Here is a 16,830-nt window from a genome sequence, read left to right on the forward strand (position 1 = left end):
TTAAAACATGGTTTATATTTTGTTTTTCACTACATATAATATTGTAAATACTAAAGTCTTCAATTTGTGTATAAAGGATTTCACTGTTTGGAGACATACTTACGGGTCTTAAGGTCTGGATCCTGATACTTTTATTTCTAGACACTGTATTTATTATGTAACCCAAGGAGGGCCATTTTAAGTGTTAGAATTTGCCTGAGAAAGTTTTGTTTCTTTAAAAGACTAGCACAAATGGCACAGTTAAGTTTTTCCTAGTGTAATTTCCAAAATAAATCTGTTGCAAAGGTAGTTCTATGATTTTCGAAGCTGAGTAAGTTCAAGGTCAGATTATTAAGATCTGCCGTCGTGAAACATTGGTCTTCTTCTCCTTTCTGTAGTTTACCGTAAAATTCTGTTTGGCGAGGTCCCACTAAACGCAGCATTGGCGGAGGGGAAGCGTGTCAGTCCCCAGTCCTCCACACGCTCCTAGGCTCTTTTCCACTGACTTGAATGGCAGCCACCATCCTAAAGGGACCCTGTTTTGCTTCAGGTTAAGGTGTCCACCTTTAATGCATTTGTACATAAGACTAGAGATTTTGTGTTGCAAAAAATTGCATACATTGTATTTGAGTAAAATTTTGTATGAAGTAGTCTCTCAAATTGTATCATAAAATTTACTTTTCTTTTATACATAAATCATTAAAAATAATCAGATATTTTTTCTATCAGTGTATGGGTTGTGCAGTTCAGTTCACACCTGGAAGAAAGCATGTATAAGCATTTGGATTTTTTTAGTTTTCAAATGTGTGCAGTTTGTTTTTCTTTGAAGAAATTTCAGGGAAATTTATATTTTCACTCATTGTGCCACCCCTTTTCTGTATAAATTGAAGTCTTATAAGGCAGGTAAGCATTTATCAGAAATTTTAAGACCATTCAGGAAGTTTTAGAAAGTCTCTGTATGTAGTTATTACTGTATCTTATCACAAACGAATTAAATCCTGTTATTTATTATTTTGATAGAATACACAAATGGGATTATTAAATGTTTTTCTCTGCTTTGGCTTGTAAGTTTTCAAGAAGTACTGGAGTCATACTTCAGAAATTTTAATTTAAGGGACTTCCCTGGCGGTCCAGTGGTTAGGACTCCGCACTTCCACCTCAGGGGGCACGGGTTCAATCCCTGGTGGGGGGAACTAAGCTCCCAATGCCGCGTGGTACGGCCACAAAAAAAAAAAAAAAAGAAATTTTAATTTAAAAGTTGAGCTGACATATTTATATTTAAAGGAAATGCATAAACCTTTGAAAAAAATAAGACTAAAATTCGAGCTTTCTACTTTGATATTCATGCTTATTTTTCTTCTCAATAAGCAACTTAAAAAATGATAACTGGGGGCTTCCCTGGTGGCGCAGTGGTTGAGAGTCTGCCTGCCAATGCAGGGGACACGGGTTCGAGCCCTGGTCTGGGAAGATCCCACATGCCGCGGAGCAGCTAGGCCCGTGAGCCATAATTACTGAGCCTGTGCGTCTGGAGCCCGTGCTCCGCAACAAGAGAGGCCGCGATAGTGAGAGGCCCGCGCACCACGATGAAGAGTGGCCCCCGCTTGCCACAACTAGAGCGAGCCCTCACACAGAAACGAAGACCCAACACATCCATAAATAAATTAAAAAAAAAAAAAAAACTGGAATCTGTGAAGAGAGATGATGTTATTTAGTGACAATATAAGTGCAGTTTAGGATTGGGGGGTGTCTGGAATTCTCAGTCTGTGACAAGTGCCCCTGAAATATTCCCAGACTTCTTTTCCAAGCTGCCCTGAACTGACCGGGGTGTGTCTTCTGCTGACGTGCGCAGCCCTGGGGCACACGAGCAAGAGGAGAGGTGGCTGGACCTTTACGGCTTGGTGTCACCAGTCACAGGCTTAGGACGACCAGTCTGCTTGAGTTCCCACAAGAATCGGGTTCAGGGTGAGGCTGCACGCAGGACCCTGTGCTCAGGCGACCGCCCTGAAGGACGGGTTTCTGCACAGACCTAGACCCCCTCCCAGCTCCGGGGTCTTCTGCCCGCTCCCAGGGGGGCAGAGGCAGAGCGCCTCGCTCCTCATGCCCTCCCCGCCCCCAGGAGCCCACCGCCCGAGCTGGGAGGAAGCCCCAGGCCTGTCCACTCCCGGGATGAGCCCTTGCGGTGGCGGGGCTGTGTTCACCTCTATCCTGGGATGCCCTTCACTAATCACAAGGCCTCATGTTTTCCTAAGAAGTGTTTGGGTGAGTACGGTTCACACAAGCTCTGCAAGAGGGCAGAAGGGGGTCCCTGGAAGAGTCCCCTTCTGCCGCTCATGTGTGTTTTCATAAAGGGAGTTTGGGAAGGACTTTTTTTTTTTAATTCAGCGAGAGAAATGACATTTAAATGGCTTTTTAAGCTATAAAACTAGTGTTTAAGTCTATATTTAGAGCCGAGTTCCAGATTGATTATCAGCTTCTTAAATCAAGCAAGTTGGTCTTTCTGGTGAGAAAATGGGGTTCAGGGACTTCCCTGGCCGTCCGGTGGTTAGGGCCCCGCGCTTGCACTGCCGAGGGCGCGGGTTCAGTCCCCGGTCGGGGAACTAAGATCCCACAAGCTTCGTGGTGCAGACCCCCCGCCCCCCCACCAAAAAAGAAAACGGGGTTCAGAAGGAAGTCAAGGCCGTAAGTCAGGGAGGCTGTGCCGGCCAGCCGAGGCGGAACCAGGGCTTGGTAAGCGAGTGCGGTGGGTGCGCTCTGTGTGCGAGCTCCCCCGGCAGCCCCGCCCTCTGCCCCCCGCGCCGCCGGCTCAGCACACCCCGCGCGCGGCCGGCGAGTCAGGGCAGCTCGGAGGACGCTCCGCCCGCACCAGTCTTCAGCCACCGCTCGTCGGCTAGTTCACAGCGTCTGTCTTGTTCCTCACTGCACTCTCGGACTTGCCGTTCTGTTCTCGGAAAAGACTCTCAGCGTTGCTGTCGCCGTGACGTAACAAACCAAAAAACACTTCGGTCTGCCGTTTACGATCCCCGTCAAAGCCAGCACTTTGCCGGGTGATGGCGGTCGCGGGCCTCGCTTGCCGGACCCCGGCCTGAACGCCGGGTGCGCGGTGCCTCTTGCGCCCTCCTGTACTTGGGGCGCGACGCGCACCCCCCGGGAGCGGAGCCATAGCCCCGATCTGCTCAGGACGGTGGCAGCCGTGCCTTTTCTTGAGGCATAATTATCAATACATCCCTTCCGCGCCTGCACGAGGGTCCTGGTTTGGATGACAAATGACCTGCTCCCTCTCCCTATTTGATACCCAGGAGTGGTGACACATGGCCGTGAAGGGGTGACGGGGCCCCTCTGAGCAGCAGGAGAGCCGTGTGGGCCCCACTGTCGCCACAGCTCTGCCGCAGGTCAGGGGGCGTTCGTGACACGTCCACACTGCAGACAGGTGACAGGGCCTCTGCTTGCCCGGGACGAGACGTGGATGTGCGTCTTGGATTCACGACTGTGGCAGGGCCTTTCCCAAAGGCTCCCGTCTGAGCTGGCGTTGCCTGAAGGGAATCGCAGGGGGCCTGTTGGACGCCCTTCCAGCCGTCCGGATGGAGCTGCAGGAAGTGGGTCTGTTCCGTGCGCAGCTGGCATGACCTTGGCCGGGCAGGACAGAGGCCCCGGAGGACCTCCCTGGGCCGCGGCCAGATGGGACCAGGCTGACCCTGCCTGGAGAGGAACAGCAGGAGGAGCCCCGGGGCTCCTGGCACCGCCGTCAGGACGCGACGGGCGCGTGGAGACGGCCCCACCCCGGGCGCTCCGTGCTGAAGCCGGCACAGCGCGACCTCAGGAGGTGCCCGTGGGGGCGAGGCCCGGCTGGTCCGCGTGGACGGCAGGGCTGGGCCATGTTCCCACGGAGCCCGGCGTGACACCCGGTGACAGTTTACGTGTAAATGTCTTTTTAAAAAAGAAAATGACCGTTAACTGCTCTCACGTATCAGTATTCTTAGTCATTCCACATTTTTGTATGTGGCATAACTATAATTTTAAAAATATGGCTTCCATATTTTTTTTTAAAAGAGATTGGAGTTTATTTATTTATTTATTTATTTTTGGCTGTGTTGGGTCTTCGTTTCTGTGCGAGGGCTTTCTCTAGTTGCGGCAAGCGGGGGCCACTCTTCATCGCGGTGCGCGGGCCTCTCGCTATCGCGGCCTCTCTTGTTGCGGAGCACAGGCTCCAGACGCGCAGGCTCAGTAGTTATGGCTCACGGGCCCCGTTGCTCCGCGGCATGTGGGATCTTCCCAGACCAGGGCTCGAACCCGTGTCCCCTGCATTGGCAGGCAGACTCTCAACCACTGCGCCACCAGGGAAGCCTCCCGTTATCATTTTTTAAGTTGCTTATTGAGAAGAAAAATAAGCGTGAATATCAAAGTAGAAAGCTCGAATTTTAGTCTTGTTATTTTTTTCAAAAATAACAGCCTCCGTTCCCCTCCGCTGCTCAAAGTTTGCCGGGAGAGGCCTCGCCTTGCCCTCCTCCAGCCGGGGTGGATGTCATCGTTCTCTGCTGAATACAAACTGCCTTTCAGGAGGTTTCATCGCGGCCCCAGGAAACGGGGCGATGGGCAGGCAGCTTCAGGAGGATGTGCCTCTCAGGACAGAGACCGATTGGGACAAGAGCATTTGCTAATTTTTCTATTTCACTTTCAAGTAGCCTGAGACCCTTCCAGGGTGTTCCAAAGTTTTCATTTAAACCCCGGGGAAAGTTGTCCTCTGCGATCGCGTGCCTGGCACTGGCTCTCTGGGTTGGCTGTAGCTGCCTTGCGGGTTTCCAGGGCTTGGCACCTTGGTCAGGGCCTGGAATTCCCTCTGTCAGGGAAGCCCCTTCCGCTCTTTTGTTAGAGCTACGGGGGAAAAAGAAAGAGCCCTCCTGGCATAGAATTGTTTACAAAGATCTTTCCCTCCCACCTTCTCATGTGAGCCTCTCTGGGGCTGGGAGTCAGGCCTTAGCTACCCATTTTACAGATGAGAAAACCGAGGCTGTGATAGCAAGTCTCAGGCCTCTGCCAGGTCTAAGCCCCAGGCATGTTGTCCGGCTGCCTTTGGGGTGAGCAAACCTGGACTGAGTTGAAGAGCATGAGGCCGGGTCCAGGGCTGCTGGCCTTTGGGCTGAGAACACATCGCTTGCCGGTCCCCGGGGTGGGTTCCTTGTTCTGTCATCTGGGTGAGCACACAGCTAAGAAAGGGCGAGTCAGTGATTTCTAAAAGCCCCTGTTTGTTTTGGCTGGCGCCCCAGCAAGGACGCCTCCCCGCCCGAGTCTGTAGGGTGACGGTCACCCCCTGCCCATCTCAAACTGCACACCTGAGCCAAGACCTTGATACCTGGCCCATCAGCCCGAGGGCCACAGCCACTGGGCTCGTCGGCAGGACCCACCAACCCACCGGGCACAGCAGGTGCAGCACTTTGAGGGGCCCGGGAAAGTGTTGTAACTTTTTATAATAAAACAATTAACTTCTAGGTCAGAGTAAATGTTTGAATATATAATATTAATACAACTGCCTTTATAACAATGTGGTTGTAAAATAGAATTTTTAATATTTTTTGTGAAAGAAGGGCCCACAAAGGCACAAGTGCCACGGACCATCGTGCAGCCTGAGTGCCGCCCGGCCGCTGGGACTCACTCCCGTCCCGTCCCCAGTGTGGCTGGACCCACCTCGAAGGTGACCTCACTCCTCACTTTACCCGGACGCACCCAGGGAGTGGAGCAGAGCTGCATTCTTCCAGTGGGTTTTCCATTTCCAGGGATTATGGTTCTAAAGGAAAGCATCTTTGGGGCAGTTTCAGTACGAACACCGGGATGCATTTAAAAATAGAACTTGCAAATAGAAGCTCTTAAACCGTGGCTTTTAGGCAGGCATTAAGCTCTTTCGGATGGATGCAAAATCAGAACCTCATATCAGCGCGTGGACGTGCCTCTTGCAGCCCACAGTGCTGTGGAAGGGAGCTGTCCCCTTAGCAGTGGCTTCTGTGTCCCGCTGCCAGCACAACCCGCAGGCAGGGCTTGTGGACCAGCCTCCAGCCCTCCACAAGCCTCCCGCCAATCGCCTGTAAAACTGCACACCCATCTCAGTATTTCCCCTATTTTTACAGCTGCCGAAACAACCATTTGTGGTTTTAAAATAAAACTCTTATTAGACTCCTTAGCAACGGAATGAAAAGGTCACAGTTTATAAAGAGAAGAATTGTCTCTGGGGTGAGCATTCCCCCTCGTTGTCCCCCCAGGAGGAGCCTGGCAGGGCCCTGCCTGAGGGGCACCTCCAGACCTCCAGGGCCACATGCCCCAGACACTGGCACCCCGAGGGCCAGAGCACAGGTCGAGGGGTGCACGGTGGTCTGGAGCTGCTCGTACGAGCGATTGTTAAACTTTCCGGAACTCTGCGAGCTGTTGTGTTAAAAAACAAAAGTAGTGGATACTGAAAACGCATCGCTTCTTAATTATTTTATCACTTTCTACTCTCGTGTCTGCCTTTGGGGCTATCTGTATGGTGGAATACTACTGTTGTTGCATCTCTCCCTGAATCCAAATTCAGTTAAGTCCCTTTTGGCCAAGGTTGAAGTATTTACACCATGGAAACTGGCAACTTTGATAGAGTGAGAGTGATAATAAAGTATGCGTATCTGTAGCCATTACATGGTGAATAGCACAAAAAACGGAGGCAATTCATTCCAGTGTTCAAAAATGATTATTCAGTTCAGCAACCTCATCACTCGTGTCACTGCCAAACAAGCGAAGTTCCTCTGCAGGAATTGTTGTATTTCTTTCCTCTTACTTGTTAAAATAAATGAAAACGTTAACCGACATTCAGGTCAGAACTACACTTGTTTGTCAGTTACAGCCATAGGTTGACTATGAACACAAGAGTTCAGCAAAAATCCACAAAAGCATTCTGTGAGAATCGATTATGACCTCTGTGGAATTTATAATAGAGTATTGTATCTTATTGTTTGCAAGTTGTGTGCTACACATATTTATACCACTAATATTTTGAGAATATATTATTATGTATTGTCTCATTGTTGATATTTATAATTCCCTTCCCTCCGATCAAGGGAGGAGACGTCTTCTGTTTGGATCTCTGGTTCTGGCTGGGGGCTGGAGGGCCTCCTGAAAGTTCTGAGTCCCCTTGATTTAGCAGGCTCTGGGGTCACCGAGGTGCTCCCCGGGGTCTGGCATGGTCGGCTGGGGATCCAGGATGAGAGAAGAGCCAGAGGACTTAGGGGGGAATTGCAGACAGAGCAGAACGGGCCTCATCCACTCCAGGGGTCCTGCCGGTGGCACCCCTCACCTGGGAAGGCAGAGGATGGAAGCGGGGGTCTCGTGTCCTTCTCTGACCACCCAAGGCCCTTCCATTGATCCTGCTTGAGTGGCTGGATCAACACCCAGGGGACCGAAAGGTGGGTGCTGGGGGTTCCTTGTGCTCTGCCCACACAGCTACTGTTACTTTCTCCCCAGTGACATTCATTGTTTCGGTTTCCTGCTTACTTAATTTTTGTTCAGTTAGAAGACAGCTTCAAGAAGGAGATAAACATGACTCATAATCCCATCTTCCAAAGTTAATGATTTATATGCTGGTTGCTGGTATCTGTTTTCCTATCTTTAAATTTTTTTTTTTTTTTTACAGTCGCATCTATTTTTTATGTATATGCTACACATACACCTCAGCACATATATTTATACTGTTGAGACAATGTGACTTATATTGTTATGCAATGTTGACTTCTTATCTTCAGGAAAGAATTTAGTGTATTTCCCCCTTGTCATTTTGTTCTCTTAACTGTCATGTTGATAGCTGAATACTATTTCATTGAATGGAGGGCTTATTTTGGTTCAGTTGCAAATATTTTCTCATTCCATAATCGTTTCTTCTTTGGCCTGTTGTCAGATGCATACTTCCCCCTCCCCTGTTTTATCTTTTTGTTCTTGATTTCTGGTTTGATTGCATCACATGAGAGAATGGGACCAGCCACACCTTTGAGCTGCGTGGAGGCTGCATATGGCCTAGCATGTAGTCAATTTCGTAAAATGCCATATAACTTTTTTTCACAATTTATCACTTTATTGGGCTTAACAAACAACATTTTGACATGTCATTATCCCCCCTTTTATTCTTATTGTGGTAAAATACACATAACATAAAATTCACTATCTTAACCATTTTTAAATGTATATTCAGTGACATTAAGCACATTCACATTGTTGTGCAACCGTCACCACCATCCATTGCCAGAAATTTTGCATCTTCCCAAACGGAAACTCTGTCCCCATTAAAGACTTAACTCCCCATCCCTCCTCCTCCAGCCCCTGGCGACACTCATTTTACTTTCTGTGTTGATGAATCTGAATCTGACTCTTCCAGGGACCTCATATAAGTGGAGTCATGCAGTATTTGTCTTTTTGTGACTGGCCTCTTTCACTCAGCACAGTGTCTTCAAGGTTCATCCATGTCGTAGCCTGTGTCAGAATTTCATTTCTTTTCAAGGCTGAATAACATTCCATGCTATGGATGGACCACATTTTGTTTACCCACTCACTTGTCAGTGGAAACCTGGGCTGCTTTCACCTTTTGGCTATTGTGAATAATGCCGCTATGAGTGTGGGTGTGCAAATATCTATTTGCATACTTGCTTTCCATTTTTTTGGATACATACCCAGAATTGGAATTGCTGGATCATATGGTATTTCTCTGTTTAATTTGTTGAGGAACCACCATACTTGCCTACACTTGCTCTTCTCATGTTATTTTGAAAAGAATCTGTACTTTCAAATTGTTGCATACGATGTTGTATCTATATTTGCCCATTCTGTCAAGCTTATTTTGAGTGTGGAAGTAACCCTGCAAACTCACTAAAGGTTGCCCAGAGAGTGAGTCAGTGGGAACCACTCTGCCCTCACCTACTCTGCCTTCTTTTCATGGGGGGCAGGCTGCACGCCCAGTATCCCCGGTGTCCCAGGCCACGACATCACCATCTCTGGGGCTGTTGGCAGCCTTCTTGGGCCCCCTGGCTTTGTAAAAAGTTGTACTCAGAGTGGGACTTAAACTAAACAGACTTCCTCTAGGAAACACACACAATCACACTGCTGTGAAAGTTGCTTTTATGGACATTTCCCTGAGAAATATTTCTCTCTGGAAAAATAAATTCACAGGATGTAATTAAAACCATTACATGTGTATGTTGGCCTGGGCGCTTCTTAAGTGCTTCACCAAATGGGCCACCAAATAAAGAAATGAAGGCCGGCTTTGTTCACATCTAGTAACAATGACCTTTATTAATTGTAACCCAGGACGTTCTTCTGTTACTTTATGGATTCAGAAGTAGCCTTTCATTGGCCCCTTGTGCAGGGCATGCACCCTTGGTCCTGACCCTGGTGTGACCAACCACTGCAGGGAAAAGTAGAGCAGGCAGCACTGTGTCACCTGGATGAAGGTGACCATCTCAGGGTCCACTGACAGTTGAATGGCATGTGTTTTCTGGCTTTCGACCTTTGAGAAAATAAGATAAATTCATGTTGTCTTCAAACATCATAAGTTCTGAGAAGGAAAGTGACCAAAGCAAGGCGCTTTGAGCAGCGCGGCTTAGAGGAGCTATGTGCTGTGTTGGCTCCTTTGGCCACCTTCTGGCTCTCCTTTTTCCAGTTCTCTGGGGAACTCCTCCTTCACCCCAGTGCCCTGGTGGAGGACCCAGCCACGGGCTTGCACTGGTCTTTGTGTCAGCACGTGGCCCAGCAGGACAGTCAGAGTACTCTTTGGGATGGACATGTGATGTGGGCTGAGAGGTTTCTCCTGCCGTTACTGAGTGAGGAGCTTGAAGGCCTGTGGTGATGCAACACAGAAGAAACTGTCACAGTGGAGACTGCACATGGAGGAAAGCAAGTCTGGAGGTGGGTGAGACCTAGGGCCAGACTTTGAGCTCCTGGATCCAGCTGTGCCTGAAGACCATCCCACCCTTGACATCCCATTCTGTAGATGTCTTGGTAGGTGTGATGGTTCAATTTTATGGGTCATCTTGGCTAGGTTATTGGTCAAACACCTGTCTGGGTGCTTCTGTGAAGGTATTTTATAAATGGAATTAGCATCTACAATTCACTGACTTTACTTTAAAGAGATTACCCTGGATAATCTGGGTGGGCCTCAGCCAGTTGAAAGCCTTAAGAACAAAACCAGGTTTCCCTGAGAAAAAGGAATTCTGACTCAAGACTGCAGCATAGAAACCCTGTCTGAGCTTCCAGCTTGCTAGGCTGCCCTACAAATTTGGGGCTCAAGATGACAACACCAGCTCTTGTCTGAGTTTCCAGGCTGCCAGCCTGGATTTCACACTTGCCAGCTTTCTCAATTACATGCGCCAACTCCTTGTTCCCTGGGCAGACCCTAAGGCAAGGGTTTGTGTGCAAGTGATTTATTAAGGCAGCGGCTGCCTGGGGAGGGGGGCGGGGAGTGGCAACGGGGGACATGGAAGAGTGGAAACAGGTGGAATCTGATTTCGGGCCTCAGCTGGATCCCGTGGGGGGCTCTGAGGTATGAAGTACAGTCAGAGTTTGCCCTGCCTCAGGTAAGGGCTGCAACTCCCGGGTCCTTCTCTCTCTCACCTCCCTGCAGTGGTTCCAGGGCACCAAGAGCTTCTGCTACAACAGGCCAATAGATTCTTCTTTCCTTTACTGGTTTGAGTAGAGCCTCTCCTGACAAATCATCAACTCACTGTGATGTTCAGAGGGAAACTCTGAAACCGAGCAGGACCCTGTGGGGCTCCTGGGCACCGAAGCCTTTCCATGTCCCCTGCTTCTTGTTTGTAGGGACAAGACTCCAGCCCCCATGACCCTCCCTGAGTTCCAGAGGGCAGGTTCAAACAGCTGCTAATCAGGGAAGGGAGGGGACGCAGAGACAAGGCAGGGGCAGCCAAGAAACAATAGGGCAGCCTCGGGCCAGGGTCCTGGTCCCTCCTCAAGGGACACACATAACAGTGTATTTGAGCTCTTTACAGAACTAAAACCCCCAACAAATGGAAGATGTCAGCATTCTTCATTCCAGAGAACATCACAGTTTGATAACCTCATCAAAGGACCACCTGAGGCCAGATGAAAGGAACCAGAGAAGCTCATTAGGAGGAGATCACCTGAGGCCAGATGAAAGGAGTGCAGGCCCTGCACACACCCTGATCCTTATCAGCAATCCCGCCCTTGAACCACTGCGATAAACTCCTCACCAAATCTTCCTGGGTTGGGACACAGTTTCTGAGGGGCATGTGGCCCTCTTTGCCTGGCAAAGCAATAAAGCTGCTCTTTTCTACCTCACCCAAAACTCCAAGGTCTGATTCAGCACCGGTGCACAGAGGCCGAGCTTTTGGCAACAACCCCTCAGCTACAGACCACAGCAAAGGCTTTTAATTATCCAGGTGGCCAGACTCTGCTGGTCGACACAGCCTGTGGAGTCCAGGCTTGGAGCAGGGGCTCCTGGGCCAGAGGAAGCTGATCATGGCCGACTGGCTGGCCAGGGCTCTGTCCCCAGAACATGAATCCAGAGACCCAGGGGGAGGTGGATGCCTGAACTGACTGATGGTCACGTAGGGTCAGGCTGGAGTTTCTGACTCAGTGAGACTGAGGGCTGCCAGGGGCAGAAGCTGAGAGACGGCCGGGCCGAGGAAGTCCATCTGCAGAGAGGGGATGGGCACACGCACAGGACAGGCAGGGAGAGAGACAGGGAGGGTGCTAAAGAGACAGAGAGAGGGAGAGAGAGGGACAGAGAAACACCGAGGTTCAGGGAAACAGTGAGAGACCAAGGCAGAGACAGAGAGAGATGGAGAGAAAGGGAGATTGTATTACTCAGAATAGCTGCAGCAAAATATATCCCATCTCACGTCCTTTCTTTGGATGTGACATTGATGTTCCTCCACAGAGAGATGGGTGGGGTCCATGCTGGCATCTTGAACATGGGCGGACCTTTGTAACTTCTTGGACCAATAGAACACAGCGGGAATGATGCTCATGGCTTCCGAGTGTCGTAAGACATGCATCCCCCTCCCTCGCTCCCTCTCTCCTCTTTGTCTCCCCTTCTCTCTGGATGCTCCCAGTGGAATCCGGCCACCACGTTGTGAGGAGCCCTAACCACGTGGGGAGGCCACATGCGGGTGTTCCTTCCGCAGCCCCAGCTAAGCCGCAGCCAACAGCCAGCATCAGCCCGTGTCCCTTCAGATGGCCCACCCCAGCCTCGGGGTCTCCCGGCTGAGACCTCAGCCATGAAGCAGAGCTAAGCCATTCCCGCCGTGCCCGGTCCAGGTTCCTGCTGCACAGAAGCCATGCGGGATGGCACACGACGACACCTGGTGATTATTGAAGCCACTGCTTTGTCGCCTGGCGACACAAAGAGACACACACGGCAGGTCAAGGAGAGAAACGGAGCAGAGAGGCTGCCGGGTCCCGTGCAGCCGGCCTTCCGAGCTCAGCTTGGCCTGACGCCCTGGCCACCCCGTGTCCCCAGACCAAAGCAAAGGCTCCTTGTACTTGAACCAGCTTCCGGGGACGTCTGGTCTGTGTTTGTTTTGCCGCCTGACCGCCTCTCACAGGACACACTCTTAGCTCACGGGGACGCCCAGGACTGTTCAGTGCCGGACGCGGGGGCAGCGGCCCCATGAAGGCCAGCGTCTTCTGTCCCCTCAGCCGGTGCGGGGACGGGGTCGCCCGGGTCTCTCTGGAGCCCCGCGCCCTTTTCCCCTCGATTTCCCACACACGGGAGCCAGCGTGGCTCTGTCCAAACCTGGGTCTGATCACACTACTTGGTAAAACCCTGTTGACCTCCTGCGACACAGCACAGGACCCGGCATCACCAGGCCCACAGGGCCCCCCCTCCCGGGCCCCAGAAGGGCCTTTGCCCGGCGACCCGGTGCCTCGGTTGCGATGCGTCCTCTCTCGTTGTGGTTAACGTCTCGCCCTCCCTGACCCTGCAGACGTCCTCCCGCTCGCCGGCCCCACTCCATCCTTCGTGGCCCTCACTCCGCGGGTGATTTGTGATCCTGGTCCGTGGCGGGGTGGGAGTTTCCTGTGGCTGCCGTGACAAATGGCACACACGCTGGGAGGCTTCAACCAACGGACACGCACTCTTGCTCAGCTTGGAGGGCCGAGGTCTGAAATCAGGGTGTCGGCAGGGCCACGCTGCCTCTGGAGGCTCTCGGGCAGGACGCTTCCTGTCTCTTCCAGCTTCTGGTGGCTCTTAGCTTGTGGCCGCATCCCTCCAGACTCTGTCTGCTCACATGGCCTTCTTGCTCTGTGTCTGAGTCTCAAAGCTCCCTCTTCCTTTCAAACCCAAAGATCTGTCATTGGATTTAGGGTCACCCTAAATGCAGGATGATGGAGATCATTTACTTAATTACATCAGCAAAACCCCTCTTCCCAAGTAACGTCCCATTCATCGGTTTCAGGGGTTAGGAGGTGGACTTATCTTTTTGGGGAACCACCATTCACCCCACCTACTGGACCACAGGCTCCATGGTCACCCTGCACTTTGGCTCACCCTGCACCAGGCTCAGTGCCCAGCCGAGGTGGCTGTCACTTCTGGCTGTTTGTTCAATATCAAGTCCCGAGCGAGCTCTTGTGAGGGAATCTAAGTATCTTTGGGGGCAGAAGCAGGTTTCGAGGAAGCTGCACGTCTGCCAGGAGAGATAAGACAGCCCCTCCCGCAGCTGCAGGTCAGGGTGCGAGGAGACGGGGCCCAGAACGCAGGGTGGAGGCTGGCAGGGAGCCCAGGTGCCCAGCTGGTCGGGTGGGGATGGGGGAGGCATCGGCTGAGCTGGGAGGTAGGTCCCCTGGCTGAGGGTGTGGGCGGGCCTCCGGGTGTGTGCAGACATTGGGTTCTAGGTGGGAGGTGGGAGCTGCAGGAGGGGAGGAGGTTGGAGTCTGCATTGTAAAGGGCCCCAGATGCCCAGCGAAGGAACATTCAGGAGTTCTGGGGACCATTTAGGAGTTTGTCGGTCAGAGCGACAGAGCCTGAGTCGCAGGGCACAGAATCAACCTGGTGGGGCCCGAGGGAGGGAGGGTGAGGCAGGATGGTTGGGAGCAATCCTGCCGGGGGGCGGGGGAGGGTCCCAGCTCACTCTGGTTTGAAAACTAGGGTCCTGCATTCTGGGACCCCCTCAGTCTGGGGCAGACTGGGCTGGCCTGGGATGGGGGAGTCATTCTCCAAGAGTCTGCCCCTTCTGCTCCCTGGGGACTCAGGTTCAGGCTTCTCCCACCTCTGGACCCCGCCCCCCACCCACAGGGACCAGCCGCGCGGTAGGTGCCCCGGGCCAGTGTTGCGTGGAGGACGGAGCAGGCCGTGGCACCGATGCCCGTTTTGCTCTGAGGCTCTCTCTGGACCCTGAAGCGAGTGAACTTCCTGAGGAATTTTGTGTCTTTACAATAATCCTGCAGACAGGGCTCATCAGCCCCATTTTACAGGAGACCGAGGCCTGGAGGAGCTGCCCCTTGAGCTGGTTGCTGGGCCAGAAGGACGTGGCCCCCCGCTCCTGGCGGACTCCAGGCTCCGCTCCCCTTCGGAGGGTGGGCACCTCGGCTGAAACCAACTCCCCGACGGGGGCTCTGAGGGGCCGAGGCAGGGTCTGCAGAGCAGGGCTGGTCAAGTGCTTGCAGGGCAAAGCCTAGAGTGAGGGCTGCCCTCGCTCGTGGTCTCCTGGGTAAACGTGGGGAGTGGCTTCCTCCTTGGAGGCCAAGGGCAGGAGGGGAGGGGAGCGGCAAAGGAGATCTCCGAAAGGGGGTTGAGGCCCGAGGCCCTGAGAGGAGACGCCCCAAACACAGGCCCAGGGGCCCAGGTTCAGGAGAGCTGCCCGTTTCCCACCCTGTGGGGTGGCCCTCTGCCGCCCCGTCCTGGGCTGGGCTCCGGGGGTCGAGCTGCCCGCAGCACCAGCGCCCCCAAGCCCGGGGCAGGAGCCCTCCCCCCGCGCAGCTTGGGGCTCTGGCTTCTAGCTGCCCCAGCGCCTGCAGCGTTTCCAGAGGTCCTGGCTTCCTGCAGGGGGGAGGGCACCAGGGGCTGATTAAGAGAGGAGTCCTTGCCCCTTCCCGGACCTCCTGAGCCAGAAAGCTACTGTTGGACATTTTTTGCTATAAACATTATGCTTAATGAGCACCGCTGTAGCAACATCTCTCACGCATCTGATTATTTCCCTAGAATAAACGCTTAGAAGAGCAATTTCTGGTCAAGGATTATGAACATTTTATGCCAAGCTGCCCTCCAGAAAGACTGGTCCAGACTCCAAGGAGGGATCATTTGGGGACATTGGGTGTTTTGTTTTGGGGACACAGATAAGTGGGCTGCTGTGGGGCAGGCCTGAGCTGTCAGATGGCAGCAGGAGGCGACGGGGGATTTTGGGGTAGGAGGAAGTGATGGGGTGGGAAAATGCCAGGGTACCCCTGGGACTTGGAGGGGGGCAGGGACAGCCCCCTACTCTGCCTGAAGGTGGCACTGGCCCTGTGTCTGTCCAGGGCTGGTGCTCCCAGAGCTGTGGCAGCACCAGGGAGTTCCTGTTGGGAGGGGGTCGCGTGATCTTATGAATTCTGTCTGTTCCATTCACTTGCAGCCCTTTGTCGGTGGGTGTTTTGGGCTTAAAGGACCTGGAGGGAAGGTGAGACCTGAGGAGAGCGGCTGCAGGGCTGGACGGTCCTGGGTTTGAGTCCTGACTGGGCCACTGTGTGTTGTGGGCACGGTACCAAGACTCCCTGACCTCAGGGCCCTGAAAAAAACAGGGCGAGCGTTAGTGCTACTTCCAGTACCTGCTGGTGTTGAGAGCATTGACCCATGCCCAGCGGGCAGTTAGGAGGAGGGGTGGGATACCGCTGACCCAGTGGGGCCTCAGGTCTTTCTCGAGAACAGACGGGATCCCCAGGGCAACATCAGAGCCAGGCACTGGCAGGGAGCGACACGCTGCTCAGGCCACTTAACCTCTGGATGCAAAGCCCCTGATATTGGGACGGGGGACAGTGCAGCTGAAGCTGGCTGGGGCAGGTGTCTCAGCTTGGCTGCATTCGAATCACCTGGGAGCCTCAAAAATCCTGACGCCCAGGCCACATCCTAGATCGCCTGCATCAGGATCTCTGGGGTGGGGTGGCATCAGGCTTGCTTTTTTTAAAAAAAATAACTGTGGTAAGATATACATAATAAACTTTACCATTTTAACCTTCAGGGCACAGTTCTGTAGTGAGTACATTCACACTGTTGTGCAACCAGCCGATCTCCACAACTTTATCATCCTCGCAAACTGAAACTCCAGGCCCATTAAACAGCTTCCCGCTCCCCCTCCCCCAGCCCCTGGCACCACCGTCTACTTTCTGTCTCTATGACTTTGACTTCTCTAGGAAACTCATGAGTGGAATCAAACAGTATTCGCCTTTTGGTGACTGGCTTCTTTCACTCAGCTTGATGTCCTTAAGGTTCACGCATGCTGTCATATGTGTTAGAATTTCCTTCCCTTTTAAGGCTGAATGACATCCCACCGTATGGGCAGACTACACTGTTTACCCACCCATTCATCGCCGATGGACACTTGGGTGGTCCAGGTTTCTGAGTTTTTCAAGCTCCCAGGTGTCCCCGAGGTGCAGGTCTGGTGGCGGGCCAGTGGGCACGGCAAGCCCTTGGCTCTCTGGAGGGCACGTCACTCCTGGCTTTCCTGCCAGTGGTGGTCTCCGCTGTTATCAAGCCCAAACAGAGCTGCAGGAAGCTCCCTTCCCCAAGAGACACCCCTGCAGGGCCTGCTGCCCAGGTGGTGCCACCCACTGCACTTGAGCACTCCTCCTGGGGATGCGAATCCCCTCCGCGTGGCTCCGCCTACGCCAGGCCGGTCCTGTGAT

This window comes from Balaenoptera ricei, chromosome 7, assembly GCF_028023285.1.
Source record: "Balaenoptera ricei isolate mBalRic1 chromosome 7, mBalRic1.hap2, whole genome shotgun sequence".
NCBI classification, from domain to species: domain Eukaryota; kingdom Metazoa; phylum Chordata; class Mammalia; order Artiodactyla; family Balaenopteridae; genus Balaenoptera; species Balaenoptera ricei.